Source organism: Pipistrellus kuhlii, unplaced genomic scaffold, assembly GCF_014108245.1.
Source record: "Pipistrellus kuhlii isolate mPipKuh1 unplaced genomic scaffold, mPipKuh1.p scaffold_m20_p_13, whole genome shotgun sequence".
Taxonomy (NCBI): domain Eukaryota; kingdom Metazoa; phylum Chordata; class Mammalia; order Chiroptera; family Vespertilionidae; genus Pipistrellus; species Pipistrellus kuhlii.
Genome location: NW_023425438.1, coordinates 13,221,298 through 13,244,907, shown reverse-complemented (window position 1 = coordinate 13,244,907; position 23,610 = coordinate 13,221,298). Strand labels below are relative to the sequence as shown.

The 23,610-nt window shown below is 46.6% G+C and overlaps 1 protein-coding gene across 4 annotated transcripts in view; it reads left to right on the top strand.

Annotated features, from left to right (window-relative positions):
• Positions 1–7,701: 7,701 nt before the first annotated feature.
• The window catches only part of MAPRE3 (microtubule associated protein RP/EB family member 3), a 38,455-nt gene continuing 22,546 nt past the window's right edge, over positions 7,702–23,610 (top strand). The window contains exon 1 of one of the 4 annotated variants that reach the window (XM_036434981.2): positions 7,702–7,871. The gene's annotated coding sequence lies outside the window, so the exon portion shown is untranslated. Of the gene's footprint in view, positions 7,872–8,609; positions 8,629–21,432; positions 21,452–23,610 lie in introns of those variants that run through there. The other 3 variants (XM_036434980.2, XM_045580610.1, XM_045580609.1) reach the window with 3 other exon arrangements.

The window sequence follows — 23,610 nt, the reverse complement described above, 5'->3', positions numbered from 1 at the left end:
CCAGGGCACATGCCTGGGTTGTGGGCTCCATACCCAGTGTGGAGCATGCAGAAGGCAGCCAATCAATGATTCTCTCTCATCATTGATGTTTCTATCTCTATCTCCTCTCCCTTCCTCTTTGAAGTCAATACAAATATATATTTTTTTTTAAGTTTTCCATTCTGCATGTAAGGAGTTTTGAACTATCTACTCTATCCTAACAACAGGCAAAAAACTGAACACACTGAAAAATCGACTGTGATCTTGGATCCATAGAGAGGAGAGAGGACACAGGGTAAACCACTGCCCCCAATATTAGAGAGAGAGAGAGAGAGACTGAGAGAGAGGCAAATAAAGTTGAGAGGTCACACTTCCTGCTACGAAGCAACAGTAATCAAGACAGTGCTAAGGAGTACTGGCTTAAGGGTAGACATACAGATCAACTGAATAGAATTGAAAGTCCATTTTAAAAAATGAAGTGTCTATGGTCAACTTCATTTTTACCAAGATGCCAAGATGATTTAATGGGTAACAATAATGTTTTCAACAAATGCTGTTTAGACAACTAAATATCTACATGCAAAAAAATGAAACTGGAACTTTACCTCATACCATATATAAAAATTAACTCAAAATGGAGCAAAGACTTACATGTGAGAGCTAACACTATAAAACCCTTAGGAAAAAGCATAGCGGCAAACCTTCATGACCTTGGATTTGGCAATGAATGCATAGATATCACAGAAAAAGCATGAGCAGCAACAACAAAATAGATCAATTTGACTTCAACAACATTTTAAACATTTTGTGTCAAAGGACACTACCAAAAAAGTGAAGTGACAACCCACAAAATTGGGGGGAGGGTGTTTGCAAATTATAGATCTAATAAGGGGTTTGTATCTAAAATACATAAACCGCTCTTATGACTCAATAGTAAAAAGATAAATAACTCCATTAAAAATGGGCAAAAGATCTGAACGGACATTTCTCCGAAGAAGATCTACAAATAGCCAATGAGTCCATGAAAGAAGCTCAACAGCATTCATCTGTAGGGAGACACAAATCAGAGCCACAATGAGATTTCACTTCACACCCACTAGGATATTACAACGGAAAAGACCGTTAAGAATAAATGTTAGCAAGAACGCGGAGAATCGGAACCCCCATGCAATGCTGGTGGAAATGTAAAATGGGGCCGCCACCTGTGAGGCCTGGGACCAGCAAGCGACAGCTGGAGAGGCCGAGGATCTTGGGAAAGTGCAGCCCTAGGCAATGACGGCTTTGGGCCTTCAGTTCCCTGGTGGTCAGAACAGCAGCTGTAAACGCAAGTTCCGGGGCGTGTGGGGCGGGGGGCGGGTTGGGGGGTTCGTCCCTGCCTCCTCTTCTACCCGGTCTTGTTTGGTTTTTCTTTGCTCCCCAGAATCCTGGGTCTCTGAGTTGGGCCCTGACCAGAGTACTACCCATAAGAGCCTCCAGGTGGCGCTGTAGGCCCATCAGTGGCTACTTCCTTGGTTCAAAGATGCGCAGCTGATTAAACTAGGGGAACAGGTAAGGCCCAAGAAAGACAGAAACGTCTACTCGGTTACCATGGCTTCAACCCCAGGCCGCAGAGCCTCTCAGAGTCAGGTCAGCCTGGAGCGTGAATGAGGGGCGAATCTCAGGGGTTAGGTTAAGGTTGTCAAGTTTAGCAAATAAAAATACAGGATGCTCTATTAAACTTGAATTCCAGATAACAAATAATTTTTTAGTATTTCTAGTGTAGCTATGTCTTAAATAGTGTCTGTGTCATACTTATACTAAAAATTATGCACTGATTATCTGAAATTAAAATTTAACTCAGCATCTTGTATTTTTAATCTGGAAACTCCATAGTTGTTTACTTGTTTGAGTTTTCCACCTCCCACTTAATGTATGCTGCTGCGATATCTGCCAGGCATGTATTAGGTGGCATAAAAATGAGCCAAGCACAGTTCCTGCACATACAGATTTAGGGAAAAGAAACACTGACAAGTAATTCTAGTACAGAAAGTATAGGAAGCATGGGGTAATGGGAGAAATTTGGAATTCTGTGTTGGCTTTAGGTTCAAACTCTGCTTCTGGTGTTCACTAGCTGTGCAACTTATACAAGTGAGTTAACCTCTCAGGGTATCTGCTATTTATTGTGAAAATGGGCATGAGCCCTGCCAGTGTGGCTCAGTGGTTGAGCATCCACCTATGAAACAGGAGTTCCCAGTTCAATTCCTGGTCAGGGCAGGTGCCTGGGTTCCCGCCTCGATCCCCAATAGAGGCATGCAGGAGGCAGTTAATCAATTACTCTGTCATCGTTGATGTTTGTATTTCTCTCTCCCTCTCCCTTCCTCTCTGAAATCAACAAAAACATTTTTTAATGGAAATGATACCAAACTCAGGAGATGACCAGGGAGGTTATGGGAAATGGTATGCATTTCAAGCCTGGCTGTCAGTAGGGGCCAAATAAATGCTAGTTTCCCCTCTATAAACGAGAAATACTGTGAGAGACAGGCAACTAAAGGTGTCTTGGGAAGGTCTGTGCACAGAATATAGCACCTCACTTTTTAAATAAAAAGTACTAACTGGTGCTGTTCACTGAATGCCCACAGCATGAGCAGTGTTATCCTAAGCACCTGACAAGCATGACACCATTTCATCCTTACAGTAACCGCTGAAGTTTTTACTGATATTAAGAAGCAGAGCCCTGACCCGTTTGGCTCAGTGGATAGAGCATCGGCCTGCACACTGAAAGGTCCCAGGTTCGATTCAGATCAAGGGCATGTACCTGGGTTGTGGGCACATCCCCAGTAGGGAGTGCACAGGAAGCGGCTGATTGATGTTTCTCTCTCATCGATGTTTCTAGCTCTCTATCCCTCTCCCTTCCTCTCTGTAAAAAAAATCAATAAAATATATATATATATATATATATATATATATATATATATATATATTTTTTTTTTTTTTAAAGAAGCAGAGTTCAACAGCATGCCACAGCTAGTGAGTGACAAATTTAGCATTTCAGCTCAAGTCTGTGTAGCTTCCTCATCCATGCTCCTAACCTGTTTGATGCGTGTATTGGCCTTGAAGTTGAGCTGGTGACCACTAGGAAGAGAGGCACGATTGGTGCCCCCTGAGCAACAGGGATAACTGATAGGGATGCAAAAGCTGGGAGGGGTGAAAGAGAAGAGTCCTGGGACCTGAGGCCAACTCTAACTCATCCGGGTTAATCCAAGCCTTTACCACCCACCTCATCATCCTGGTGTGTTTCCCACAACAAGTAAGGTAATGTCTTGCCATGTCTAGAGTTGCTGTTCATTCTGGGTCATACATTCTCACAGGAGATTTTTCTTAAGATCTTTGTAATTCTAAATTTGCACATTTGCTCCTATACAGTGTAACCGGGTTCTAACTGAGAAGGGTTCTCTTGGCCCTAATGAGAGTTTCTGTTATCATTGATAGTTACCATTTATTGGGCATTTGCTGTGTATCGTGCACTGCTAGGCATTGTTCACACATTATCTCATTTAACCATCACAACACATGAGAAAAACCAACGCCCAAGGTCACATAGCCAGGCAGTACTGGACCCAGTGCTAGTGTGGCTGCCGCAGGGTGGAGGGTTAGGTTCACGCTCTAGATAAGGACTCCTCGGCTGCGAGTCGGGTGATTAAAATTCATTCCTCAGCAAAATTACGAATTGCCTACACGAGTCCTTGAAAACTTTAAAACCATGTCAAGGGTTTCCTATATGTAGGAATCAGTCCTATTTGAGTGCCCTGTTCCACTTTCAGCTGCTTTCAAATGAATAATGAACACTGCTGGTAGCAATTACCGGCATCACAGCTCCTCCCGGCCTCCACCTCACGCCCAGGCAGGACCGCCCTTGCCTGTTCCACTCTGAAATCTAACCCCCGCCAGCCAGAGTTCACCCACTTTCTTATACTCCCTCCACCACCTGGCTTCACCAGTCACCCTGGAGAAAGTGCAGAAAGGTGAGATTGTGTTTAACTTGCCTGGCTGTTCTTAGCCCCACATGAAGTGCTGAGAATACAAAGGTAAATAAGATATAGCCTTTGAGTGTGAGGACCTCTAGTGGAGAGAGATGTGAACAACATGGTGACACAAGGCTATAGGAGACGGGGTAAGGAAGGTACCTGCTAACAAAAAGAATGTGTCAACTCTATGGGGGAGGTGTTTGTCACAGAGGAGGTGACACTAAAGCTGGTCTTGGAGGAGTAGGAGTTTTCTCCATGAAGAGAAAGGAGAGACTCCAAGCAGGGTGAACCCCATCAGGCAGGCTTAGCAGCGAAACAGAACTGCTTTCTTGGCCAACTGGCTTGCTCTTTGTGGCTGACATATAATGGCAAGAAGTAACGAGGGAGTAGGGAATAAAATGAGATGGGAACTCGGGACATCTTCATTGTTTAAGGGCACGTTTAGGGAGCAAGGGAGAAAGAAAGCATGTCAGAAAATCAGGAGACCCGTGGCTCCCTGGTGCATGGCCAATTCCAGGGCTGGGCCAAGATGAGCCTGCAACATCCTGTGCTAGGAAGCAAGGAAATGTTTGGAGAATGGTGGTGACCAACCCAAAGGACACGGTAGCTTGATGTTTCCTTCACTGGCCAATTGAACATCAAAACAAAAAAATAGAGAAGGATTATAACCAACTGGGGGAGAAAATCCATGTCAACACTGAAATAAATGAATGGCTGCACTAGGACCTGGCAGCAATGTGTGCCTGGCTGGATTTTAGAATTGCTGCAACACAGCAACTGCTGTGTGTGCCTTCTGCTTGTCTCCTTTTTGAAATGATGATGTCTCTAGCAGTTATCCTGTGTCTGTGCCACTAGTATACGCTAGGTGCTTATGGGGTAAATGATGTGTCTCTTGACTCCACAGGTTTTCACATCAAGAGGACTGGCGCTCAGGGAGTTATATCCGAGGAGGTGGGCCTGTGGAGCCCTATCCACCAGGGGGCCTGAGTTAGATGTGAGACTTCACGGTGGTGCTATTATGGGATGAGACTTGGGGTCTTGAGGAAATGGGTGAGTGTATTTTGCATTGAGTGGGGTGTGAATTAGTGTTGTCAGAGGGTAGCACGTTTTTTCATATTTTCCAAAGACAATGACAACAATACCTCCCGACCACATGCTCTTATTATGTGACTTGGACATTCTTCCCATTGAAAGATGGGGTCTATGTTCCCTCCCCTTGAGGTTAGGTGGACTTCTGTGACTTTTCTCAACCAAGAGTATATGGCAGAAGGATGTCTGAAGCTGAGTTATAAAAAGCTGAGCTCCTGCCCTCACCCGTTTGGCTCAGTGGATAGAGCATCAGCCTGGACTGAAAGGTCCCAGGTTCGATTCTGGTCAAGGGCATATACCTTGGTTGCAGGCACATCCCCAATAGGAGGTGTGCAGGAGGTAGCTGATCGATGTTTCTCTTGCATCAATGTTTCTCTCTATCCCTCTCCCTTCCTCTCTGTAAAAAAATCAATAAAATATATATTTTTTAAAAAGCTGAGCTCCTCTTGAATTCCCGTCCCAAACAAACAGAGATAATGAAATGGTTGTTGTTTTGAATCATTATGTTGACATGACTTATTTTACAGAAATAGATAACTGGCATATGGTAAGTGTTAACATGTTGAGAACCTGTATGAACAGTAGGCAGTAAACCGAGTCTGACATTTTCCCATGTCTTTGTAACACCCAGATGCCCTGTAGATGCTGTTAGGAACACCTTCAGTACCCCGGCTCTGTGGCTAAGAAAATGTGTAGCATGGATTTTCACTCTCCTAACCCCTTGATTTGTCCTGGGAATTGTTCTCTATAAGGAACCCTCTCCTCTCTGAGAGTTGCCTTGGATGGGAAGAGAGGGTCTTGAGTCGATATATGCTGTATCCCTCTCTCTTTTTTACTGTTTGTAATCATCTGCCTTCTCCTTCTCCCCTGGGAAAATGGGCTCAGTCAGAGCCCATTGACACCAATAGCCTTGGGATGGAATTCTGGGAGCTAGACGGAGAGACATAAGTTTATGAATTCTTATTTCTGAGTCATTCAAAGGGAATGCAGCATCTCCAGCGTTTTAACAAGCCCAGCAGAATCCAGTGATGTTCACCAGAAGGGCTGGGTGAGGAGATGATAGAATGGTGAGGTGCGAACAGCTTACTGATTCTAGAGGGTGGCAGGGTTCGTGGAGGAGGTCAGTACTCAATGAGGTCAGTCTAACTTAGAAACATTTGGGAGACCAGCTAGAGGTGAGGATTCAGGAAATGGAGAATGTGGGTACAGAGAATGCCAGAGGCTTAATTAATAGATGACTAGAGTTTTGGCATTAAGACGGAGGGCGAAGAGAGTGAGAGAGTTATAATAGGAGTAGTAATTAAAAGTAGTATTTAAAAGATTAAATACATGTAAAGATCATAAAGAAAATGTTTGTTGAGACTCTGGGGCAGTTAGATCAGAGAAAGTGAGGAAGAATTGGAAACTAGTTTGTTTGTTTGTTTGTTTGTTTGTTTGTTTTTTACCCCCTTCACCCATTTCTTTGGGAACAAAGAAAATCTTTAAAGGATCTTTGAAGAAAATCTTGATTCAATTACAAAAACACTTATTGGAACTCCACAATGCGTTCCATTCTGTGCCTAGGTGCTGAAGGAGCTGATAAGGCAGAATTCCTGCCCACAGGGGGCACAGAGTCTGATTGGGGAGACGGACATGCAAACCAAGGACAATACTACACAATGTGGGTAGGTTAACCTCAAGACATCCATGGAAGTCAGGGCTGAGGGTGGGAGAGCCAGAGTCATCAGCACAAAGAACCAGAAAGGGGATGAGCAGAGTGGAGCCCTGGGCAGGGCCCTGAAGGACAATACTACCAGCAGGCATGGACAGGAAGAGGAGGGCTCCAGGACTGGAGAGATCCATAAAAGCAGGCTTGGAATAGGGGATTTGGGAACACCAATGAACATGTCAAGGAGGGAGCTAGTTATGAGGAGGTAGAATCTGAACCCGCTAGTGGGAAAGATGGAAAAGCAAGAACTGTTTACAAATGCATTGGGAGAGAACAATAAAGTTAATGAAAAATCAAGTAATATGTGTTTATACATATTTCTTAGCTCTATTTAGGAGTAAAGGCATAGACTTTCCAGTAGGACATGATAAGAAATGTTTAATACAGGTAGGGGAAAATCAAATTTGGGGTTTGGAGTAACAGGCTGTGATAGAAACCCATAAACCAAGAGTGGAGATAAAAAATATTAAAAATAAAAAAAAAACTCTAGCCTTAGCTCTCGCGTTGTTGAAAGAAACACTCTCCACTTTTTCCTGTGCAGTAGCTGTGAGAAACCGAAGTCCGGCTACTATGGAATCAGGTGTAAATGGTTTTTCCTTCTGTGATTAGACAGTCTGCGTGGAGGAATTGTTACCCTGTTGCTAAGGGGAAAGGAAGGGGCTGTTTCCGGTTGCTATGGTGACGAGGTAAGCGCGTCCCCCCAGTACCGCGGTCCATGTCGGAGGCCGGGTCGGCTCCTTGTTGCTATGGCAACCCAGAGAGGCTGTTCCCGCCGCCCCCCACCTCGCGCCGCCGTCACCGCCGTCGCCAGGACCAGGTGGACGGAGGGGCTGTCCTTCTCGCACCACCCGGTTGCCTAGGAGACGGCGGGCGCCCCGGCCCCGCCCCGCCCGGAGTGACAGCGTTGGCCGCATCGCGCCTGCGCAGTGCTCTCTTCCCCCCGCAGTCTCTGTGCGTTGAAGCCGGAGACCTCGGCGGCCTCTGCCAGGACCCTCCGCCCGGGAGCCGCCGGCCGGAGCCGCAGCCTCTCCGCAGCGCCCCCCGCCGCCGCCCCCTCCCCCGCCGCCGCCTCCGGAGCCGCCTCGCGCACTGTGAGTCCCGGACGAGGCCGAGGCAACGGACGCCGTGGGGCTGAGTCAGCGGGAGGCCCGGGCCCGGGCTGGGGGAGGGGAACCGGGCTGCTCCCCACCACTACCCCTGTCGCCTCTCCCCCCGCACCCCCACACCCCAACCGCGTCCAGCCCCCGCCCGCCTCCCTCCCTCCCTCCGGGCTTCCCGCCGGGCTCTCTGCGGCCACAGCGGTCAGGCCTCGGCGAGCCACTCCCCCTCCCCTCCCGCCAGACCCACCTGGGGGGCCTTCCCGGCTGGACGCGGCGCTACCGCCCGGATCCCCCTCCCGGACCCCCAAAACTGCCTTCCGTCCGAGCGCGTCCCTCCTCCCCGCTCCTCTGCGGCCTGACACCTCCGCCTGTCTGGCTGCCCCAGGGCTGTGCCAGGAAAAGAGTGACAAGGAGAGCGCGAGGGGGGACTCGGGGGAGGAGGGGGGACTGTTCGCCTGCCCACACCGCGGGCCTCAGGTTTCTGGCCCGCACGCTGCTGCCCTGGCCGGTGTGGGGAGCAGGTCTGGACAGTCCTGGCTGCCTGCTGGGAGCCTGTGGGGCTTTCGGATCAGGTCTTTCTTTGCGGAGAAGGGTTCTGTCCCTTCGGGATCAGCTACTACTGTTGAGTGAGCACCAGCCGCGGCACGGTGGCCTCTGAGCATTGCCTTGGCGGGTGCAGAGGGACTGGCGGGTGCAGAGGGGGAGATGCGAGTGGGACGTGAAGTTCCTGCGCTTCCGATGGGTTGTTGTGAATAAGCATCTCGCAGTACTCTTTAAAATGCCTCCCCCCCCCCCTTTTTGTGTGTGTGTGTGTGTGTGTGTGTGTGTGTAGTACAATCCTGGTATCTTGTGAGCTTTGCAAACAGGCCTGGTATCCTCCATAGCAAGTGTTTACTGTTTGAGGCGTTGTGACCGACTTGATCTTGCAGTGCCTGTGAATGCCATGTGGTCACCAGTTGGGCAATAGTGTTAACATAGCGCACGGGTTAGAGAGAAGCTGAGGCTTCTCCATGGGGTGGACCTGAAGCCTGTGAGTCTCTGTGGGGGCTGCCACCTGATAGGGGTTCTGGCATTTTGGACCATTCCCTGGGTTGTGTGTGCTGCCCATCCACCTGCCCATCTTGCATTCCCTGATCTTGGGATAGAGGAAAATTCCAAACTGTTTTCCTTTTTTCCAGCTGAAGTGTGAGTTGTTGCCCACAAGCTAGGAATTGTTTCTTAACAAACGTGCCTCAGCTCGAGGGCTCCTAACTACTGAGTGTGCACCTCATTGCCAAGTTCCTTTGATTCTTTTAAATTTTCTCCTGGCTTCCAGATCTCAGTGTACTTTTAGAAAACATATGTAAATATCAGCCGGTTAAACCGTACATGAGGTTTTGTGAGCCTTTTTTTAACTCCAGGCTGCAAAAAAAAAGTCGATGGTTCACTTCTAAAAATCATGCTGGAGGACCCACTCATGTGGATAATGATAATGCAAAGAATGACAAATAATGATTTTGCTCCTTGACTTTGCTCAATCATGGCCCATTGGCAGCCTCCTCAGAGCCACGCCCCACCCCCATGCCCATCAGATTAGTTTACAGCAGCAAAGACGGCTGTCGCCCTACTTTTAAACATAGAGATGGAGTTCGGGAAAACTACAGCCCCCATGCAGCAGTGCAGTTTCTTCTGTCCCGAATGCCAGTCTGGGGTTTGGCGGGATGCACCTGCCTGCAGGGCGATGGGAACTGTGGGTCCCGAGAGTCACATTCCTCTGTGTGGTCCTCTCGGGGTCACATAGTTCACGGAAATGCCGGGGCAGGGCAGGAGCGGCAGCTGTGCCCGAGAGCTGCTCCTCCTGGGGTGAGTGTATTTTGGGAATCAGCAGTATTCCTGGGGTGGAGGGATGAGAATTAAGAAGCAAGGAAATGTGCCAAGGCTAATAGGTCAGCAGGGTGTGAGGAAAATGTTCCCTTTCCAATTTGCTGTGGGATAGTACATTTTCAGAGCCTCACAGGAGTTTTTATATGGGTGATATTTGCCTTTGAATCCATACCAGAGTTTTTATGAGATAATGACGGATTGCCTTTTACACTGCTACTGTTGAGAAATAGGACTAATCCTGTGTCTTACACATTGCCTATCCAGTTGTTACTGAGTGTGATTGTAAAGGTCAGGGAGAGGGACATTATTTGAACCAAGTTAAACCTAAATCTGTGTGTCATCTATGTTGTGGTTTTATGTCACCGTATTTCCTTGATTCTAAGAGATAACAGCTATTTGCTAATACCTTTTAGGTAAAATAATTTAACACTACCAGATCAAATTATTCAGGATGTATACACACATTTTGAATAATTATAAAGGCAGTGTTTATTAAAATACATTTCATTTTCAAAATTGAGCTATCGATTGTTAAAGTGTGTATACATTTTTGGGACACCCTGTATACGGTGTTCTAAGTTGCACCCTAATTTCAGGAACATGAAAACAGCCAGTAAATGGCAAGACTTTAGGGAGAGATTTGTGTGTCTTAAGATTAAGCAAGAATGATATTTATAATATTCCTGGGAGTGTGATGATGCCATCACTTGGTTAGCATCCTGAGAGTACATGCATTGTGAGGAGGGATTGCCTCAAATCCTTCCCCCAGGCATGTATCTGAGATGATTGGCTGGACTTAGGCATGGTAGCTGGCTACTGAACACAGGAAGTTCCTATGTGGGATGACAACCCAAGGCCATGACATGGTACCCTCCAGAAGCTTAGTGAACCACCTGGAAGCAAATGTCTTATGAGTTACACCTGAACTTAGCCAAATAAGATCTCTCAGAAGCTGAACAGAGAATATCATTTTCATAAACCGGAATGCCTCTGCCCTGATTTGCTTACAGATCCGGAGACGCATGTCCTCCTCCCTACATTGGAGGAGGAGACTTCAAATGATACAGCTCAGTGTCCTCTTTCCAGACTTTGACACCAGAAGTGACTTGCCCACGGCCACCAACTAATGTAGCAAGTATGTGCAGACGCTGTGAACTGTGTATACCACGCAGACAAACACTGGTGGCTGTTGGCGGCTGAGTCAGGATTAGAGCCCAGATTTCCAGACTAGATCTAGTCAGCAGTGCCATGTTGCTTCATCCCTCATGTTTAGTATTCTAGAGGGTTTTAATAAAAATAATTTAGTCATCTGTAATTAGCCCTGTGGACAAGGGCTTGTTTTATTGTCTGAGATGCTGCAAAGCCAGGCAAAATGCAGTGCTGCACTGTCTAATTAAACATTTATTACGGCCCCTTACAGATAATAATTTTTCCTTGCACACTTCGACTGCAGGAAGGTGTTCCTTCTTCAATTTGCATCATCTAAGGCAGGGGTCCTCAAACTTTTTAAAGTGGGGGCCAGATCACGGTCCCTCAGAGAGCTGGAGGGCCGGACTATATGAACTACTAATTCCTACTGTAACACCTCGGCTGCGCTCACTGCCCAAAAAACCTGGCGGGCCGGATCAGACTCCTCTGCGGGCTGCATGTGGCCCGTGGGCCGTAGTTTGAAGACACCTGAAAGGTAAAGCAAACGTGAAGGCGCGCGAAGTCTTCTCCACTTCCTCTGTGGGGCTTCTGAGAGGGCTGAGCGGGGCCCAGAGGAGGAAGAAGCTGGATTCTCTTCCGGCTCCAGGAGGCAGCCTCCTGGAGGCCTGGCAGCCGTAGGCACTTTTGATCCCACCTTGGGAAAGTGAGGCAGTCTGGCCTCTGGAAGAAGACAGACCTGAGCTCAAACCCCAGTCCTCCGCCTGCTGGCTGTGTGGCCCCTGGCAAGTTGTGGAACCTCTGAGTGCTGCTGTCCCCCTGCAATCCCGGAAATAACTGTTTTACATGGCGGTTGTGAGGATTACATGAAAGAAAGTTTACACAGTACCTGCTTACTAAGAGACAGACTTTTTACTACTTAAATAAAAAATAAAAAATAACGCGTTCAAACATTCATTGTGACTTATATCCATCTTGGACCTTCAATTCAGCAGCAGCCCTCATCCCCTGGCCGCCCTGGCCGTGTGTCTGACACGCACAGAGAGATTATTTGTCGTGTGAAGACCTGGCACTTGCAGTGTTATTTCGACTGCCAAAATAGGAGTCTATGAAATGCCCCTTTGTCTCCATGCATTCAGCTGACCTGGGATCTGAAAGGCTGGCAGGGCGGGAGCAGTGACAGGAGAGCACAGACTTGGTGTGTTTGTGTGTGTTGTGGGGGTGGTTGGCCCTCCAGCTGGGGAGGCCAGTCTGGGAAGTGATCTTAATTTGAAATGGAAACGCTGCTGAGCTCCTGCTTGTGAATAGAGCTCACATGGCCTGCACTTACTCCTTCTGCTATCAGAGGGGTAGCTTTAATCCATGACTTTGCTCAGATCGGCTTCTGCGTCCAGGAGATCTGGAGGGCCCGGGAAAGGAGCTATCCATCTTCGGGAAAGGGAGGTCATTTTGGATGGCAGCAATTCCAGATGGGCTCGGGGCAGACTACCAAGTAATTAAGGAGCCAGGGCCATTCAGTTAGGAACACACAAATGGATTTACATTTCTATAAATTTCAAGAGGCAAGAAAATACCCATCCAAAGACTAAAAAAAGTAAACATGGTAGTGTTTACCTCTGGGAAGTGGGATTTGGTTGTGGAAGAGGGAAAAGGAGACTCAAAGGGAAACTTTTACTTTATATGTGCTGCTATATATGAATTGTTACAAGAATCAAATGTGCTTTTGCAATTTAATGGAGATCAATAGAATTGACAGTGGCAGCTTTTCGGTAAATGCATTTTGGCACAAAAAGAAGCAGTTGTCTTTACTTGGAGCCTTCAGTGCATGGGGTCTTAGGATTAGACTGCTTCCTTTGAGCAGGCCATGCTGGTTTGCAGCAAACCGGGCTCTTAAGTGGTGGCAGGACCCTCCTACGTGGCTGCTTCCCTGGCAGCCCAGCATTCTTCACAGACCTCCTACCTCAGCACCTCTTTCTTCTTGAGAATAGTCTCCTCCTTCTCTTTTCCAGTTGAAGTAATCGTTACTATTCTAATAAGCTAATTTAATTTTCAACTATTAATGAAAATAGCATCAGAACATATGAGAGAGGGAAAGAGAGAAATATCGATGAGAGAGAAACACATTGATTGCTTGCCTCCTGCACGTGCCCTGACCTGGGCCCTTGCCTGGGAAGGATCCTACAACCAAGGTACATGCCCCTGACTGGAATCGAACCTGGGACCCTTTGGTCTGCAGGCTGATGCTCTATCCACTGAGCTGAACCGGCTGAGCATACAGTCTTTATGAAAAATCCATACCTCTTACTTGACATCAAGCGGGCTTGAAGTTCAAAGGAACCCCAGACGAAATGCTGACAGGCTCTGTTGCCATGGCTGTGTTTTAGATCTGACCGGGCTGATAGAGCACACCTTTCAAATAGGTTTATTCAACACTTCTCTTAAGAATTAGTGATAAACTATTTCAACTTTTTAAAGTATTATTGAGCTTTTAATTGTCTCATATGTTGTTGTGTATCCTAGCCAGACATCCTGTTTATTATAGAAAGATGACACACCTATGATTTGGACATGTGCTCACATACCCAGGAATTAAGATGGGTTCTGCTGAGCAATCCGCATTCCATCACCCAATCTTCCCTTTTGCCAAGAGTACAAATTTGTGTGACAGTTGGTCCAGGTTGGTGAGGCACCCTTGGCCAATGATGGTTTTTCCTTTCTGTAGAGTTGACTGGCCAATACTAGCCTAAGCCCTAGATATTATTCTCACTAGCATTGTGCCCTACCAACTTGGCTAAACTAACCAGGTATTGCCACCCAACTTTTTAGCATAATATCAGTGTTTTGAGCTCTGGACATTTCATTTGTCTGAAGAAAATAAGGATTTGGCCTGTCTAAAGTGTATTAACTCTGTGTAAGATAATTTTTTTCTTGCAACTAATTTCTTTTTTTTTTTTTTTTAATCCTCACCCAATGATATTTTTCCATTGATTTTTAGAAAGAGTGTAACAGAGAGGGGAAAAAAGAGAGAAATATCAATGTGAGAGAAACACATCAATTGGTTGCCTCCTGCACACACCCTGACCAGGGCCTAGGCTGGGGAGAAACTTGCAACGAGGTACGTGCCCTTGATCAGAATCAAATCCGGGACCCTTTCGTCCCCAGGCCAGTGCTCTGTCCACTGAGCCAAACCAGCTAGGGTGCAACAATTTCCTATATATAGGAGATGCATACCACTGTGTGACATGTTTAAAATAACTGGGCAAGAAACATAGCTACAAATCTGCTCAGTAATTTTGACAATATGTATCAAAAGCCTTGAAAGGACACATGTCCTTAGACCAAAAGTTGTCATTCCAGGAATATTTAGAAACTAGAGGTGTATATTCAAATACTTGTATAAGGCCCTGGCTGGTGTTGCTAAATGGTTAGAGCATTGGGCCAAGCACCAAAGGGCCCCAGAGAAGGACATGTACCTCAGTGTGGGTTCAATCCCTGGCCTGGTTCTGGGCAGGTACAGAAGGGTGTGGGAGACAACCAATCGATACCTTTCTCTTTCCCCCCTCCTTCCTCCCTCCATCCCTCCTTTCCAGCTAGGGCTGATGCTGTTTATATAAAGAAAAGTATGAAAAGATGCTAGAAGAGCATATTTCAAGTAATAAGCGGTTATTATTAAGTAATGGGATTGTAAGTGAATGTTTTTTCATAGTGCTGTCAGGTGTTTTTCCCACTTTTCTACGTTAAGCAATTATAAATTTTATTACCATTTCTTAACCAGTGGTTTGCAGACTTTATGTAATAGAGCAGTCCCTAAAAAAATCACAAGGTATTCACTTTTTTATGATTGTTTTGTTTCACTATTGTCATGACTAATGGTAAACGCTTCTCAGAGGTGTTTCTTTGGAGAGCGACTTCATTTCCTGTTGGAGAGAGAGCGTGCCTGATGCAGTATTGTGTGGGTCTGTGACTTAGAAACAACCTAGAAACACCACGTCCATCCATCCAAAGTCATCTAGTGTGACGCAAATGACATATAAAAAAATTTATGAACAGAAAATGTCTTAAGATAGTTTACTTTGTCTCTTAACTTTTGCTGTTTAAATTTATCAGAATTTGTCAGGTTTTAGTAAAATCCTGTATCCCACAGGGCTGTTTTTGGTGGGATTTCCTTTGCCATTTCTTCAAGTTCTCTGGATTCCCAGTGTCTACGGGGCCTTATGTGAGACCATCTGAACTGTCTGTTTTGAAAGACTGTCCCCAGGCCTGCTCAGCCTCCTTCCTCCCTTTGCCCTGGGGTATATCCTGACCAGCCATCAGCTCAGAGGCTCTTGTTCTTTCAGGGACAGAGGAGGTTGGGTGCCCACTAGTGACCACCCGATGGGCAGGAACCCTCTGCAGGGACAGGCTGGTTAGCTCCCTCTTTGCTACGCCCGTTGCCTGGAGCTGCTGGTTGTGAAGGGAGGGGCTGGTTGGCAGCTGACCTCTCACTTCATATTGCCCATCCACACACACACTATGCATTTCCTCAGTGGCCCCACCCAGTGGACTGGTACCTGCCTGCTGCCAGGGGTAGAGTCTGCCCAGCCTGAGCACTGGGGTCTGGGACTTAGATAGAGTTGAGAGCCATATGGCCTGTCACACACTCAGCTGGAGCGGCAATTGGTGCTTGTTAAGCAGGATTTGCCTCTTCTTCCTAATGGTTCTGGCTACCCAGACACCTGTCCCGAGTGGGGCGGAGGCCTTCCCTGCCACCTGGGGTCAGTCTTTAGGAATGGCTGCTGGAGCCGCTCCATTGCTGAGAGTGATTGTCAGGGAAACACTCATCTTCTTCTCGTGAGGGTGTTGTTATCCTCGTCTCCTTGTAATGTAAATGGTGTTTCCTGACTGGTAAGAAATGAAATCCTAGCTGCTCCGAGTCAGCAAGATCCTAGCTGGATTAATGTGTGTTGTGCCATGTGACGGGGACGGGCCTCGGACCTCTGGATGAAATGCAATACCTTTTCCCACATGAGGAGTGTTTCACCGAAGGCTTATCTCCGTGGTGTAACGTGTACTGTGTAGCCAGACTTTTCTGCAGCACCAGACACTTGGCAGACGGCTGCCACCTTCATTGCCCACCCCCCCTTCCCTGCAGATTATTGCCACTTATCAGGGACTCTGATTTAGTCTCGGATTTGTTCTGATTTGAGATAGATACTGTTCTCAGCTGAGAGTTCCAAGTGTTGGCATCCTCTTCACACCTGTAAGTGACAGGACCACTGCTAAATAGAGATGTGTTATCCTGGCCCCAAAATAGCAAGGTGCAGTGTTTTAGACTTGATAAGACTTGTATTCCCCAGGAAGTATCGTTTTCAGGTTTATAGATTATTCGTATAAATTTGTATATTGTCTTCCCTATTGTCAGGCCTATTCTAAGTATACTCTCAATTAGTACTCTCCAATTCCTTTCTGTTTTGTATTATTAATCACCGGGGATGTAAGAAAAACTAAATTCAACCCCTGTCCACAAGGTGATGGTAGTCTGGTTTGGAAGATAAGATGGATATGTGGAATGATTAGTGTATATGACATCAGATGTCAGTAATACATCGCGGTGCTTTATTGTATAGACATAGTCTTTGCTTTTAAGAAACTCACCTGATATTCTGGCAAGTAAGGAGAACACAAAATGATATAAGTCCGACGACACAAGAGGATGGGAACTCCAGCAGCAATGAGAAGGGGCGCTTTGGCAGCCCAGAAGGAAGAGTGGCCAGGAGCCTATGGGAACCTGGAAGGCTTTAAGAGTGGAGATAGGGTGATGTAGAATCTTGCCCACCAGAGGACAGATAAATGCCTAAGAGAGTTCAGGCAAAAGAAATGAAAAGAACAGCGTAGTGTGATTCATTGGTACTAGACAGTATAACTCAAGGATTCTGAGAAGAAAATAATCGCTGTGAACTGAGGTAATTGGGAGGAGGTCACAAAGGCAGCAGAACCTGAGATCGCCCTGGAAGTGAGCAGACAGGACATCAGAGAGGGCTCTCTATGCGCTAAGGCCCAGCATCCACAGCAGGACAGCGGGATGAGGGAGATGAGGACGGAGAAGGTCGCCCTTACCACATTGAGAGTGTGAGCTGGTTTTGAGTTTGGGAAAACATTGGTGACATTAACAGAAGTTAGCAAGTTGAAGAGACAGTTTGAAGATGACTTTCGTTTTAGACATGAAGATCTGGAGGTGACAATTAGAGACATCCAAGTAGCTTGATCACGTAGAACCAGAAGCTGATGGAGCGTTAGATGTGGGAGTCAACAGCACAAAAGGGATGGCTTTCCTGAAAAGAGATCTCTCCAGAGGTCTTGGGCACAGAATACAAAGCTAAGTAATAAGCTTTGAGAATTATCCATAATTAGGTATAAAGTGAAGGGATGTGGGGAAGTTCGAATGGTTGAATTGCAAGGGAAGAGAAGATACTAAGAGCTTCAGTGCTACCAGTTTAATTAGACTTAAGGATTTATCTAGAAGAAAATCATGGTGATTGCTAACACTCTCAGTCCAGTAAAAACACTGAAGATGGAAACCAGGTTGCATAGGATTAAGGGGGGAACCAGATAAAAAGAAAATAGGGGCAGTGGCCGGTCACCAGACAACAGCAACGGGGAAGGGAAGAAAAAGAGCAACCAGAAGCAGTAGTATCAAATTTCTTATCGTCGCAAACAATTGTATTATATTTGTTACCAGCAAACATATAAAATTGTAATAAGTGCCTAGTTTTTGTTTATGTATATGTTTGTGTATTAAAATGTGCTTCATCTACAGATTTCTCTATATCAGTGTAACTCATATATTTGTCACTCCAAATATCCTATTCCTTCTGTGGTATCCCAACATACTGATACCAAAGTATGGTTAACCATCAATCTAGTATTGGGCAATTGGGGTATTTCCAATATTTTGCAAGAATAAATATCCCTGTTCTAAACACACTGTACAAGTTGTGTGTTTTTCCCTTCTGTGAGTTATTTCTTCAGGAAATATCCCACAAAGTGGAATTACAGGGGCAAAGGGCATACGTAGTATTATTGTTGTTTTTATTGAGATCTAATAGACATATAACATTATGTTGGTTTCAGGTGTAAAGCATCATGATTGGATATTTTATATGCTGTGAAAAGATCACAGTAAGTCTTTCTAACATCTATCACCACACATAGTTACCAACTTCTGTTTCTTGTGATGAAAACCTTTGAGATTTATTCTCTTAACAACTTTCTAACTAGTATTGCTAACTGTGGTTACCATGATGTACATTATATCTCCAAGACTTACTTGTTTTATAACTATAATTTATACCTTATAATTTAACCCATTTCACCCATGCCACTTCCCTACCCCCCTGCAACTTCTGGCAACCACCGTTCTTCTTTCTGTGTCTATGAGTTTGGTTTTTGGGGTTTTGTGGTTTTGGGTTACTTGGTTGTTTTTAGATTCCACATATAAGTGAGATCATATGGTATTTGTCTTTCTCAGACTTATTTCATTTAGCATAATACCCTCAAGGTCTATCTATGTGGTCACAAATGTCAAGATTTTCTTCTTTTTATGGCTGAATAATATTTACGTATACATACATTATATGTATCACATCTTCTTTATCCATTCACCCATCGATGAACACTTAGATTGCCTCGATGTTATCGTTGTTGTTAATAGGCTCATTATATATTGTTCTCTATGGAGATCCAACCAACTTTCAATTATTAGAGTAAGAGTTTGGTATTGGAGGGCGGAGATCAGGCCTGCAGGGGAGGGCCAATGGGGGTGAGATCAGGCCGGCAGGGGAGGGCAGGGGGGGGGGAAAGAGTTTGGTATTGCCGTGGAATTATTTCTGCTAACAAGGAGAAAGGGGAAAAGACTTGAGGAAAATAATCCAGGTGCAAGAGAGAGAGAGAGCAAATAGGAATGATGTTGATGCCAGGAAAGAGGTAACTTTGCAGGGGAGGGGAGAGGTCCCTTCCTCTGAGACTGGTGGGAGTGGGTGTGGCTTACCCCTGAATTGCAGTGTAAAAGGGGACAGGGGGGGTGCGGGGCGGGGGGGCGGGGGGGGGGGGGGGGGGGGGGGGAATGACTGGAGTTCCTGCTAAGACCTTCCCACTTGCTGAGGTGCGGGTGAGGTCTTGAAGGCCTGAATGAACCACTGTGAGAAGTGAGCCTGGGCGTGTGGGAGATGAATAAAAGTCTTGTTGCGCGGGGTGAGGGCTGCGTTGGGCCCATGAATTCATAATGGGCTGTGTCTGAAGTCCTCTAGCCGGGAGAAGCGGCAGTGAGTGACAGAGCAACAGGATGGGGGTGTTGCTTGACACATTTGGGGCCCGGTTCCTGAGGAGGCAGAATTTAACATGGCCGTGGAGCATCTGGCCTGTGGTCAGAGTGGAGGAAGATACAAACCCCAGGCAGGCGCTGGTTGCCAGCAGAATGAGGGGGCAGAGTAATTCATTACAGGCTCCAGGGAGAACAGAAATATGAGGGATGTGTAAGAAGGAGGTTATTGACAGAGAAAGATTCTAATTTTAAAATGTGGGAGAGGCTGTTCTTACTTGTCATTATTTATCTTTGTGTAATGTTTGGATTTTTTTTTTTTACATGGACATGTGTTACCAGTAACATTTGTAAACTAATAATTAAAATCTTGGGCGTAGAGCTGTGCCCCCGGGGTGTGTCTGGATTGTCCCGGCTTGATGAAGGAGCAGTGAAGGTGGAGGAGGATCACAGAATCTGGCTGGGCCAGGTGTCAGGACTGGGAGGTGTCTATTGTCAGCCAATGGCTGCCTGGTCTCAGCTTGTCACTAGGGAGCCTACCTAACCACCAGCCCTTGTCTGCCCGCACACCAGTAAGGTTAAAACCGAAGGAGGCCACCTTCCTAGGCTTGACAGTCATCTTTTCAGGGTGCTGTTGCGGGTCTGGCTGTTTCCAGCTCTGACCAGCTCCCTCCCTCGCCAGTGCCCCCGGCCTCTGTGAGTGGAGGTTCTTCCTATGGGCAGAGGGAGCCCCTGGCCAGGCATGCAGTTTTGAGTGGAGTACGGGTTCCATTTCAGCTTCACGCACCCGCTCCTTGGGTGCTTCGTGCAGTGTGCGAACTGAGCAGCTGTACGTAACAGCCCTGTTTCTTTCTCTCTTGCCTGTTTTGAAGCTTGGCCTAAGGCTCATGCCTCTGCTGACCCCTCTCCTTCTCAGGTCCTCCTAGATCATCCACTCTACCCCTGACCCTGACTGACACCCTTGGTTGTGGCCTATATCTCACTTGCGGGTTCACATTACCTTCATGCTGCACAACCGGAGCGTTTACCAGCTAACCATGCACGCGGTGACAGGCTGGTGGGCACTGAGGGAGGGGGAAACACGTGGGAATCAGGCGTGGCATCCGCATGGGGAGGTGGGAAAGCGGGGCCAATAGTCTGCGTCCTTCCCAGGCCCTGCGCTGGGTCTGAACCTTGCCGGGGCATTTTGTAAACGGCTTTTCATTAAAGCCAGGACTAAGCAGGAGGTGGCTCCCTGCCGGTCCCTACCCGGAAGGAACAAACAGCTCGCAGTACGGCCTCCAGGCTGGGGTAGGAGCTAGGGCGTGTTGTTTTGCGGGAGGAATTAAATGGGCCCTTTGTAAGCATAGCCTCCTGCCTTTGTTCTCTCCCCTTCTCTCCTGCAGGCTAGGTGAGAACAATTAGCCCTTGGCCCATAATTAGTGAAACTGTGGGAAAGGCTACAACTGATCGGCTGCAGTACTTTAAAGAACATTGAACTCAGAGGTTAGGGACAAATTACGTTGGACAAATCACATCTGTCCTTGATCCTGTTTCCTGTTCTGTAAAACGAGGAGTTTTTGTAGATGCTGTTCCCTCTGCCTGGAACACTGTTCCCTGGCCTTTGGGGAGGATTCTTCCTAAGCTCACAGTCATTCTCTCAGGGAAGTATTCCGGGGCCGGCACCCCAGCCCCGCTCCAGGCCGGCCCCGGGACAGGGCTTTTCATACTTTGTATCACAAGCATTCGTTCGTTGTGAGATCAGTTTATTGGGTTGTAACCAGCATTTTTTACATGAATAGACCAGGAAATATCAGAGTGCATTGCTCACAAGAAGAGTAAGAATGGTTTAACGAAACGTTGGTTTTATTATATATGTCTGTATGTACTGTATTTGTGTGTGTATAGGATTGTAATGTAAAATGTATTTTATACTAAAAGGTTGAAAGCTATTGCTTTCAAAACAGTCTAGTTCTGTATTTTCCCGCTATAGCACTTAATGTGATTATAATTATTTACAGTACTTATTTGTATGATTATTTTATTACTGATTATCCATTTCACTAGATAACAAGTTCTGTGAGTCAGGAACCAAGATTGACTCACACATTGATATAAGACCTAGAAATAGTTGAGGCTCAACAAATACAATAATTGCTGGATGAGTGGGTTGCTGAGGGGTATTTTGCTGTTGTCATCCTTAGAGAAGTGGTTCCCAGGAATAGACAGTGACTGCAGTATGCACTAGAGCCCTCACATTCATCACCAGTGGGGATAGGAGGACCAGGTTGGGAGTAGCACCGGGAACCAGGAAGCCCCCGCCAGCTCCTCTCAGAGGAAATGGGGGAGGAGGATGCACGACTCCTACCCTATTCCTAGGCCTCCCTTTGCCCTGACTCACTGGTTGGAGCGTCTGTCTGGGCACCGAAGGGTTGCAGATTCAATTCCCGGTCAAGGGCATGTGCCGAGGCTGCAGGTTAGACCTGGCACATGTCCAGGCACATGTGGGAGGATGTCACATTCTCTCACCCTCTTGTTCTCCCCCCCCCCGCCCCCCAAAAAAATCAATGGCAAATTAGTCTCGGGTAAGGATTAATAAAAACAATAGGCCTCACTTGGGCATAGTTAGCTTTCCAATAAGTAGAGACAAGATTCAGAGACCAAACCCACCACGTAATCTGTTCTTTACATGAAGAGGCAATCGGCTTGTCTAGTATAACCTCTTCCAAGGGTCCACTTCCCACCCTCCTGGGTATGGACAACTATTGTAGATCCCAACCCAGGAGCCTGCTGGGTCCCAGTGGAGACTCCAGAGCTCCTCTCTCCCTGCAGCACCCACCCTGACTGCCGCCACTTTCAGAGTTTTCTTCTGAGTCTAGCCAGCCTGTCAGCAGGTAGAATGAGGGCCCTGTGCCTCCCCAGATGTAACAAGCCTCTGACTGTAGCCCCAGGAACTTCCCATGGCCAGGAAGGCTCCATTAGCAAGGTCCAGCCGGGCACTGCTGGGGCCCAGAGCTGTTCTCGAGTATATATACTAAAGGTCACAGCTCAAGAGGGCTTGTGCCTCTTGAGAGCACTGGAAACCCATTGATAACCCAGGCTTTGGCAGGAGTATTTAAGGTCTAATTTGCCCTGTTATCTTTAAAGTTCATCATTGAAGTTTCTGCCAGCATCTGGTATCCTGTGGAAATTATGTCGCTTGCAGCCTGGAGCAGATGACCTCTTTGGGAGGGATGAGGGAAATACTACCTGTTTTAGAGCTCCCAGAACTGTTAGCTGCAGTATCTGAATTTAAACATTGCTGTCAGCTTGGTTTTCTGAAATCGATAGTCCCTTCTAACAGCCTTTCCAAAGAGGCAGCCAGTCAGCTTTTTGAGTGACGCTTTCCCGTGAACTGGCTGCACTTGGGTTGCTGGGCAGGAGGCGAACTGAGGGAAACAGCTGAGCCTTTGCCTCCAGGTCGTCCTTGAATAGCAGCTGCCTTCCCTGTGGTCCCTCCTCCAGGGGGGGATTTAGGGTTTGGAAAGAAAGTCCTGAAACTGCTGTCAAGTCCTCAGTCGTCCTACTCCTGAGAGTTTTTTAATCACTTGTCTCGCTCTCACCTTAGAAATCCATACATCCTAATTTGCATCCACACATTAGCTTCCCCATGAATTTTTAAGAATTATTCTCAAAACTCATATTTTCAGAGGAGCATTGTGTGTTTAACTAATGCCTCTAGTGTATAGTAGTCATCAAAAAACGCTTTTTTGGATAACAAATGTAAGTCAAAATTGCCTTTAAAAATACTTTTAAATTAAAACGTTACAGAAGTACATAAAGCAGAGAGTAGATTCTCTGGTGTCCCCCCAAAGAGAATCACTGCCACTATTTTGTTGAATGTTTCAACTTTTTCCCACACACCTACTAACATATGATTTCTTTCTACTAACATGGGACCTTACTAGTTTCCATCTGTAGGAAAACCGGGTAATGTAGAAAAGAGTAAATGAGAACATGGTCCAAAGACTGGCGTGATGGACTTTAGTGCTGCCCAGTCCCTAAGCCACCCAAGGAAACATACAGCCCAATTCACGTGTGCTAGTGCGACCACTGCAGCCTCAGACCTCTTACAGCTCTCCCACCAGATGGCCAGCCCACGCCCCTCCGTTCGGAAAGCCAGTCGCCACCATTGCTGTTTACTACAGCGAACATTATTACTGCATTTTCTTCTGGCTCTAAGTTAGAATCATATCCATTTAGGGTTTTCCAGTAATCATGTTCAAGTCCCAGAACAAAATACATGTGGAAAGCACTTCCCATTGCGCAGGTGACAATATATTTGGTTTTGGTTTTGTCCCTCAAAGCACTGTTTCCAAGAGACTGAAATAGCATGTGGGGAACTTTGTTCTGCACTCAGGCCTGGGAGATGCTTTCACTGGAGAATGGCTGGAGCCACCAAAACAA